Source organism: Cucurbita maxima, unplaced genomic scaffold (genome assembly GCF_002738345.1).
Source record: "Cucurbita maxima cultivar Rimu unplaced genomic scaffold, Cmax_1.0 Cma_Scf00050, whole genome shotgun sequence".
NCBI classification, from domain to species: domain Eukaryota; kingdom Viridiplantae; phylum Streptophyta; class Magnoliopsida; order Cucurbitales; family Cucurbitaceae; genus Cucurbita; species Cucurbita maxima.
Genome location: NW_019272066.1, coordinates 561,785 through 571,450, shown reverse-complemented (window position 1 = coordinate 571,450; position 9,666 = coordinate 561,785). Strand labels below are relative to the sequence as shown.

The 9,666-nt window shown below is 33.2% G+C and overlaps 1 non-coding gene across 1 annotated transcript; it reads left to right on the top strand.

Moving 5' to 3' along the window:
* Window positions 1–3,887: 3,887 nt before the first annotated feature.
* Window positions 3,888–3,959, top strand: TRNAP-UGG. The gene has a single exon. It is a non-coding gene; the product is annotated as a tRNA-Pro (tRNA).
* Window positions 3,960–9,666: the final 5,707 nt, after the last annotated feature.

The window sequence follows — 9,666 nt, the reverse complement described above, 5'->3', positions numbered from 1 at the left end:
ATAAATTAGTTCAACGTGATTGTCAGTCAATTGAGCTTAATGGAAATTATGTTAAAAAATTAAATTAAAGCATTGATTTTGATGTCATCTTTACCCGAGTCTTGGTATACTCTTGTTGCTACAATCAACAGTTCACGAGGATATGATAAACTGAAGTTTGATGAAATTTGAGATGTCAGTGAAAGTATTCCCAAAAGGGAAATTGGAGATTCATCTGGCAATACACTCAGTGTTGATCGAAGGGAAAGAAGTAAATCAAGGTGCCTAAACAAACACGGGCGATCAAAATAAAGGAATCGAGAAAAATCTCCAAACAAACCAAACGTAAAGTGTTGAGATTGTGGAGAAAAATGACACTTTCGAATAGATTGTACAAAATTGAAGAAAAGAAAAATCACAAATTTGAAGATGACAATGGTTCTATATATTCAGTCGAAGATACTGAGGATGCTCTAATTCTTAGCATGAATAGGCCAATTGAATTCTGGATTTTAGACTCAGTTGCATCATTTCATTTGTCTTCAAGTAAGAAATTGTTTCAAAATTTTAAATAAGAAAATTTTGGGAAGGTGTATCTTGCCGACAACAAAACGTTGGAGATTGAAAGGAAGAGAAATGTCTGCATACAAACTCTAGCAGGGAATGGGTGGACATTATAGGATGTAGATATATTCTGTATCTCAAGAAGAATCTGATCTTTATTGGTCAGTTGGATAGCACAGGTTATGCAGTCAAGTTTGGAAAGAGTTTGAGGAAGATTGTGAAGGGTATCATGGTGGTAGCATGACACAAAATATGGTACCCTATACAGCACTGTACGGTGTATAAACATGGTTGTTATTGCTAACAGTGCTTCCAATTACTACTTGAATTGGAAGCACTCTTAGGAACAACAACCATGTTTATACACCCTACAGTAGTGTCAATAAACTTGCACATATGAGCATCAAAGAAATGAAGATGATGGCTGCGAATGGAGTTTTAGAAGGCCTAAAATCTATTGATATGGGTGTTTGTGAGAGTTGCGTTATGGAAAAATATAAATGAGTTAGCTTCACAAAAGCAGCCAGAGAACTAAAGAAAATGCGATTGGAAATGGTCCATAAAGACGTTTGGGGACCATCTCCAGTTTCATCATTTCTAGAACCAAAATTCCATTAGTTAGATGTCTTGCACTCTGCAACGACAACTCTCTGTTTTCCTAAGGCTATTCAGATATCTCACGACCACTCTTTTCCTTCTCACCATATCTAAACACTATAACTTTGATCCAGTATTGTCTTGTATGGTTAACATTCACTCTTTAATGTCGAATGACATTTTATAACTACCACGAACCTCAAAACATACAATAAATTCATACAAGTTTTACAACATATCATATACTTTGAAAGAGGGTTAGATTGCTTACTTGATCGGGGTGAGACGTGTCATCGAACTGAGTCATAGAGATATACAACTCTTTATTCTAAGAAAAAATCTATATAATCTAAAATCCGATTGTTCTAATATCAATCTGTCACAACCTATTTGGAGGGTTCAAAATTCGAATAGAAACTAAAATTGAAAGTGAAACCAAAGAAAAATAAAAGTAAATTAATATAAAATAAGAGAATGCTCTTAAAATAAGATTTAGAGTTTAATATATGTTTACAAGGATATTTTTCTCTTAATTTATAATTAGTCATAAAAAGAAATAATTGTCCGTTCCTTAACCAGATTCAAATTTATTTTCTTCACAAAACTCTACAAAATTTTTCTTTAACTCTCTTTCCAAACAACTCCCTTCGTTATTTTCTTCTTTTTTCTTTTTTTTTTCTTTCTTTCTTTTTACTCATTTTATTCATGGTTGAATTCTAATTAGGGATCTTACTGTCCTCTACTTACGAAAGATGGATCAAAATGAAAAAATTGAGAAATTAATCCTCATTTGAACTCGCGTTACAGCATAACATAATATAATACATGTCAAACACTCACAAAGTACGACACGTGGAGGGGCTACGGAGCACGCATTGTTAATACCTCATACAATTCATCCAACCAAGCCAATAGTAACACCACTTACCTGGTTGGTCCAAAGAGAAGTCAGTAAATTTTTTGTATTGATGTTTGTTACATCAAACTCATCAATGTCTAGTTCCAAAGCTAAATCCATACCGACTTCCTTCACTCTCTTTCTTTTTTTTCTTCTTTATTCAAATCCGCATTGGTTAGGGATAAAGAAATGATGAGTTGGAGATTGAGAAATGGGAAGAGAAATAAAGAATGTGATGGAGGAAGAGGAGGAAATGGGAGGAAGTGGAGAACATGGATAAAATGAGGACGCACGCAACTCTTAAGCCAGTTTGAACTCCAAGTATCTTAAATAAAGTTAGTCTCCTCTAATAAGACAGGAATTTATCTTATGCTCATTAAATTATTATAGACTCCAAGCTCAATATCATAAATACAATTATGCTTTATCTTGAACACGCCAAACATGAAACTAAAGTGGGTTTAATTTAACTTCATTTTATTGCCATCTTGAATGGTGTATGTGTAGGGTATATTCTTGATTTACCTTAAAAGTTTTTGTGACATGATAGTTTATATTAGTTAAGCTTTTTACAAAATCACAGTTAAAAGACAACAACGATGAACCTAAGTCTATTAGTCATTTCAAAGACAATTTCTTTCTCCATCTTATCGGTAATAATAGTTTAACTAAATCCATATTATACAAATAAACAAGTTTACGACTCATAACACCAACTACCTAAATTATGACCTAAAAATTTGAAAACATAAGTTGTAGTTGATAATTACACAAAAATTTTCCTAAATCAATGAACTCGTGTCCAATTAGTCAATCCTAAAGATTGTAACTAGCATAGAGTAATTGAAGCTCCACATGAAGCAATTTAAAGTTCCTATTACTAACTAAAGTTTATCTAATCTTTAATGAAGCATGATTTGCACTTAGGTTCATGAAATACTTGTAGACTCCAACTCTGAGTACTATTAATGCAATTATGTTTCATATGAGTTTGTCATAAATGAAACTAAGGTGCATTCAATACAACTTTATTTTGTTGTCATACGAGGTAAAATAGAAGAATTAAATCAAAAAAACTGATGAACTGAACCGAATCAATCCAACCCAAATTGATTAGTTTGTTTCCTTTGTTGGGTTGTTGGTTTATTTGATAACCCTTGTATATTATAACAATTCAATATCACATGCTTTACTTACAAGTAAAATATTAGACCATCAACTTTTCATTTTATAGCCGTCCAACCACTCAGAGAAAAATATATTTAAGCAGAAGCTAAAAATATTGGGTATTTAAGAAAAGGCATTTGGTTTAATGGTATGACCCTCACTTATGGTGCAAACTCAAATGCCCCTATGTCTAAATCTTTTCTTATCGAAGTACTTCATATTTATATAAACTTGTTGTTCTTATTATTTACTTTTCAAACATACCTTTTAAATTCTCTACATCAATTTTTGGGCAACAAAGTCGACATAAAGTTATTAAAAAAGAGATATCAAAACTTAAGCATCTTTGTAATGGCTTGACCATTAAGCAGCAACCTAAAGTCTTTCTTTACCTCCCAAGCCTTTATACTTACCATCTTAGGAAATAAAGAAAAAAAAAGAAAAAAACAAAAATTAAGGCGATTAATGATAATGCTCTTAATATCATTTCATGTTTCCCACTTTTAGTAAGTATGCCTATCCAAATCTTAAGCAGGTCTAGTAGAAAGCTCTTTGTTCTTATTATTCTCTTGTTTTGTTCTCCAAGACACATTTTACATCCAAGGCTTCAGTCCAAGCGCATCAAGGACTTCATAATACCTAGTCCCAAGAATTTATACATACGTTTTAAGTGGCATAACAAGGGCATTTGGTCTAGTGGTATGATTCTCGCTTTGGGTGTGAGAGGTCTTGAGTTCGATTCTCAAAATTCCCCTTCAAGAGAGATTGTTGAATCAAACGAAGTTATAAAATAAATACAACAAAATGACACAAGTTAAAATACATACATTCCCATGAAGCTGCGAATGTGAATTGATAAGCCTAAAATGAAATAATCCAATTACACCTATGTTGAAATGATTCATAAATTATACCTAATTTTCTCTCATTTTGGAATTTCCATTTTGGACCTATTATTAATGATGAGACGTTTAGGATTTTATGACATGAGAATGGTGGGGATGTAGCTCAGATGGTAGATCTCTTGCTTTGCATGTGAGAGGTACGAGGATCGATACCCCGCGTCCTCAAAATAAAAATATCTATTATTAAATATGTTATTTCTTTTCAACTTCTCATTAATCATGACATGTTGAATAGCGATGTTTATTCAGTTTTCACTATTATTGATGACCGGAAATTTAGAGTTTTGTGGGGATGTAGCTCAGATGGTAGAGTGCTCACTTAGCATGTGAGAGGTATGGGGCAAGATATATCTTGCATCTCCAAAAGAAATTATTTGTTATTATTATTTTATTTCTTTCCTGTTCAATCTTTTCTTCATTATGACATTATGAGCGGGGCGGAGATTTAGGGTTTTATTGATGTTGGGGATGTCGGGACATTTAGGATTTTGTGATGTCAGAATCGTGGGGATGTAGCTCAAATGGCAGAGCTTCCCACGCATAGTGAGCAGAGATAGTTATTCATTTTCACTATTATTGATGACAAGACGTTTAGGGTTCCGTAACATAAGAATTGTTGGGATGTAGCTTAGATGGTAAGGTGCTCACTTTGTATGCAAGAGGTATGGGGATCGATACCTTGTATCTCTAACTCTAAAATACAACTATCTATTTTTAAATATATTTTTTACTTTCAATTTTCCCTTATTCATGACATGTTGAGTAGCGATATTTCTTCATTTTCACTATTATTGATGACGGAAAATTTAGGGTTTTGTGATTCAAGAATTGTGGGTATTTAGCCCAGATGGTAGAGCACTCACGTAGCATGCGAAAGGTATGGGGATCTATACCTTGCATCTCTAAAAGAAACTATTTGTTATTAATATTTTATTTCTATTCAATCTTTTTTTATTTATGAAATAATGAACCGAGATATTTTTTCATTTACACAATTATTGATGACCGGACGTTTAGAAATTCAAGAATTGTGGGTATTTAGCCCAGATGGTAGAGCGCTCGCGTAGTATGTGAAAGGTATGGGGATCTATACCGTGCATCGAGTACGTGAATCGATACCTTGCATCTCCAAATGAATGGATTATTAAATATATTATTTCTTTTCAAAATGTTCATATTTACGACATAATGAGCATGGATAGTTTTTCATTTTCACTATTATTGATGACGAGACGTTTAGGGTTTTGTAATGTAAGAATTGTGAGGATGTAGCTCAGATGGTAGAGCGCTTGCTTTGCATGCGAGAGGTACAGGGATTGATACCCCACATCTCTAAAATAAAACTATTTATAATTAAATATGTTATTTCTTTTCAATTTTTCCTCATTCATGACGTGTTAAGTAGCGATATTTCTTCATTTTCTGATGGAAAATTTAGGGTTTTGTGATGCAAGAGTTGTGGGGATGTAGCTTAGATGGTATAGTGATCGCTTTGCATGCGAGAGGTACGGGGATTGATAACCCGCATCTTTAAAATAAAATTATCTATTATTAAATATGTTATTTCTTTTCAATTTTTCCTTAGTCATGACATGTTGAGTAGGGATATTTCTTCATTTTCACTATTATTGATGATGGAAAATTTAGGATTTTGTGGTGCAAGGAACGTGGGGATGTAGCTTAGATGGTAGAACATTTGCTTAGCATGCGAGCCTTATTTATGGCATAATGAGTAGTGACATTTTTTCATTTTCACTATTATAGATAACAAGACGTTTAGGGTTTTTAGACGTAAGAATCGTGGGGATGTAGCTCAAATGGTAGAGCGCTCACTTTGCATGCGAGAGTTACGGGGACTGTTGCCCCGCATCTCTAAAATAAAACTATCTATTATTAAATATGTTATTTCTTTTCAATTTCTCCTTAGTTATGACAGGTTGAGTAGCAATATTTCTTCATTTTCACTATTATTGATGACAGGAAACATAGGATTTTGTGGTGCAAGTAATGTGGGGATGTAGCTCAAATGGCTACCATTTGAGAGGTATGGGGTCAATACCCCACATCTCCAAAAGGAACTAATAGTAAGAATCATGGGGATGAAGCTTAGATGGTAGAGCTCGCTTTGCACGCGAGAGGTATGGGGACTAGTACCCGCATCTCTAAAGGATAACAATTATTATTAAATATATTATTTCTTTTCAATTTATTTTTATTTATGACATAATGGGTAGAGATAGCTTTTCATTTTCACTATTATTGATGACGAGACATTGAGGGTTTTGTGATGTAGGATGTAAGAATAGCTTATCTCCAAAAGAATCTATTTGTTATTAATATTTTATTTCTATCCATTTTTTTTCTCTTATCTCCAAAAGAACATGATGGGTAGCGATATTTCTTCATTTTCACTATTATTGATGACAGAAAATTTAGTTTTGTGATATAAGAATGGTGGAGATGTAGCTTAGATGGTAGAGCATTCGCTTAGCATGCGAGAAGTACGGGGATTGATACTTTGCATTTGCATCTCTAGAAGAAACTACTTGTTATTAATATTTTATTTTTATTCAATATTTCCTTATTTATGACATAATGAGTAGAGATATTTTTTCGTTTTCACTATTATTGATGAATTTAAAGTTTTGTGATGTAAGAATCGTGGGGATGTAGCTCGGATGGTTTTATTTCTATTCAATATTTTCTTATTTTGACATATTGAGTAGAGGTATTATTTTATTTTTCACTATTATTGGTGATGGTAGGTTTAAGATTTTATGATGTTAGAATTGTGGGGATGGAGCTCAGATGGTAGAGTGCTCGCTTTGCATGTGAGAAGTACGGGGATCGATACCCTGCATCCTCCTACTATCAAAAATTCTACTTGAGCGTCCAAATCTGGGTCAATCCCATCAAAGAAATCTCTGAACAAGAGCAAAGCAAAGCAAACAGAAGAAGAAGAGCAAAACCAAATCCATAAGGATCAGATACCCATATTCCCGGACCATACAATCCGGTTAATGAAAAATCCAAAGAAGGTTTTCCTGTACGTTCATCATAAAATCCTTCGTAACTCCAAATACCCGGATTCGTTATAGTCCCTCCTGTGATACTCCAACCCCCCCCATGAATTGGTTATTCCTAAACGAGTCATGAAGGGTATAACGAACATACCTTGTCTCCACATTGGATCAAGAACAGGATCAGAGGGATCAAAAACTGCTAATTCGTATAGGGCCATTGAACCGGCCCAACCAGCAACTAGAGCTGTATGCATTATATGAACAGAAAGCAAACGACCGGGATCATTCAATACAACCGTATGAACACGATACCAAGGCAAACCCATGGAAATACCCCTTTATCAACGAAAAATAGACACTATGTAACTTTATTGCACTGAAAAAAACTATGCTATGGACCTCCCCCTTTGAGGTGAGGGGATTATCTTGGCGAAAGGATTAATATTTGGTCTATTCTTTTAGTAATAATGGAACNCCAAAGAAGGTTTTCCTGTACGTTCATCACAAAATATTTCTAGATCCCAATACACCCAATGCCAGATAGCTGCTAAGAAGCACAATCCAGAAAACACAATATGTGCTCCGGCCACACCTTCGTAACTCCAAATACCCGGATTCGTTATAGTCCCTCCTGTGATACTCCAACCCCCCCATGAATTGGTTATTCCTAAACGAGTCATGAAGGGTATAACGAACATACCTTGTCTCCACACTGGATCAAGAACAGGATCAGAGGGATCAAAAACTGCTAATTCGTATAGGGCCATTGAACCGGCAGGATCGATACCCTGCATCTCCAAAAGTAACTATTTGTTATTAATATTTTATTTTTATTCAATCTTTCCTTATTGATGACATAATGAGCAAAGTTTTTTATTTTCACTATTATTGATGACGGGACGTTTACGGGGATCGTTATCATGCATCTTCAAAGGAAAACTATCAATTATTAATCTTATTGATGACATAATAAGTGTAGTTTTTTATTTTCACTATTATTGATGACGGGACGTTTAGGATTTTGTGGTGTAAGAATTGTGGGGATGTAGGTAAGATGGTTTAGTGCACTCTTTGTGTTGGCTTTTTGGCCCTTGATCTCACTTTAGTTAATTTCAATCAATTAATTGATTGATGTTTTGATGATAACAAACCTACTTTTAATTATTAATTACTTTCAGTATTTTGAATTGTCCACAGTATAAGGTCGGGAATAACGATTACAACGACTTTTCTATTACTCAAATTAGAGCTAAAACGAAGAAATTAGAGTCGAGACAACATACCCGACGTGATGATGTGGCAGCAAAATCAAAATGATGGACAAATCAAAATATATCAAAGTATGACATTTATGATGTTGGAAGAGTAACAAAGGGTGGAGTTTTTCTTATTATTATATTTCTAAATAAAATTATTTTTACAAAATATTAAATTTGAATCTAACCGTTACTCACATCGATTTTTATTATTACTATATTATATTATTATATTATTATTTTTTGAAATTTTGGTAGTTATTCACATAGTTTTTATTATTATATTATTATTATAATTATAATAAATTTTAAATTTTCATTTGACCGTTGCTTACATAACTTTTTATTATTATTATATTAAAAATTTTAAATAAATGAATTTGGAAAAGTTTCTTATTTATTTACTTTTAATCTCCACTTTCCATAACACAATGGTCAATATTAATTCCTACATTTTGCCATTTTTCTCCTCTATATAAACTATTTTAACCCACATTTTAAAACACATAACTTACAAACATTCTCAATCCTCATTTGTTCAAAGTCTCCATTGTTTGTTGCTCTCTCCAAACTTACAAGTTTATTTCTCTTCATCTTATTCTTGAGAGGGATTATTATTGTATTGTGAGGAAATAGTTGTGAGTGTCCCAAATTGTAAATCTACTCTTTGAGAGAGTTGTGGTGTGTTATTATCAAACTCAAATACTTGTATCGGTTTGATCGTGCGTCGTGGAAAAGATTGGGTTTGCTCTTGAACTCGTAAAAAGAGCCGTGTAGCAGTTTGGCTCTGATCCGTGGAAAGAGTCGAGAAAGTTATTTATTCAAATTTCCAAGAGGCGCTTGGGGAGTGGAATAGGTCGCGAAGCACTATAAAACTACGGTATCATTTTCTTTAACTCTTTCCTATATGATTTCAAAATTATTATTGTGATTTATTGCATGTTCTACTTGATGTTCTACTTAATTCTTGTTTTGTCTTGAATTATTTTGACCAGTAATTATCATCTTCTACTTATTTGTAAAAAGTTTCATCATTAGAAAAATTAATCACTTTAATGAAAAATAGGATGGTTTTAAAACCATCCGAGCTACATCCCCATGCAATAAAATAATCATTATGTCAATATGTCAAAATAAGACGTGACAATTAGGATTTTGTGATGTAAGAATTGTGGGGATGTAATTAGGATAGTAGAATGCTTTTTTGCATGCAAGAGGTACCAAAATCGATACCCCACATCTCAAAAAGAAACTAATTGTTATTAATATTTTATTTC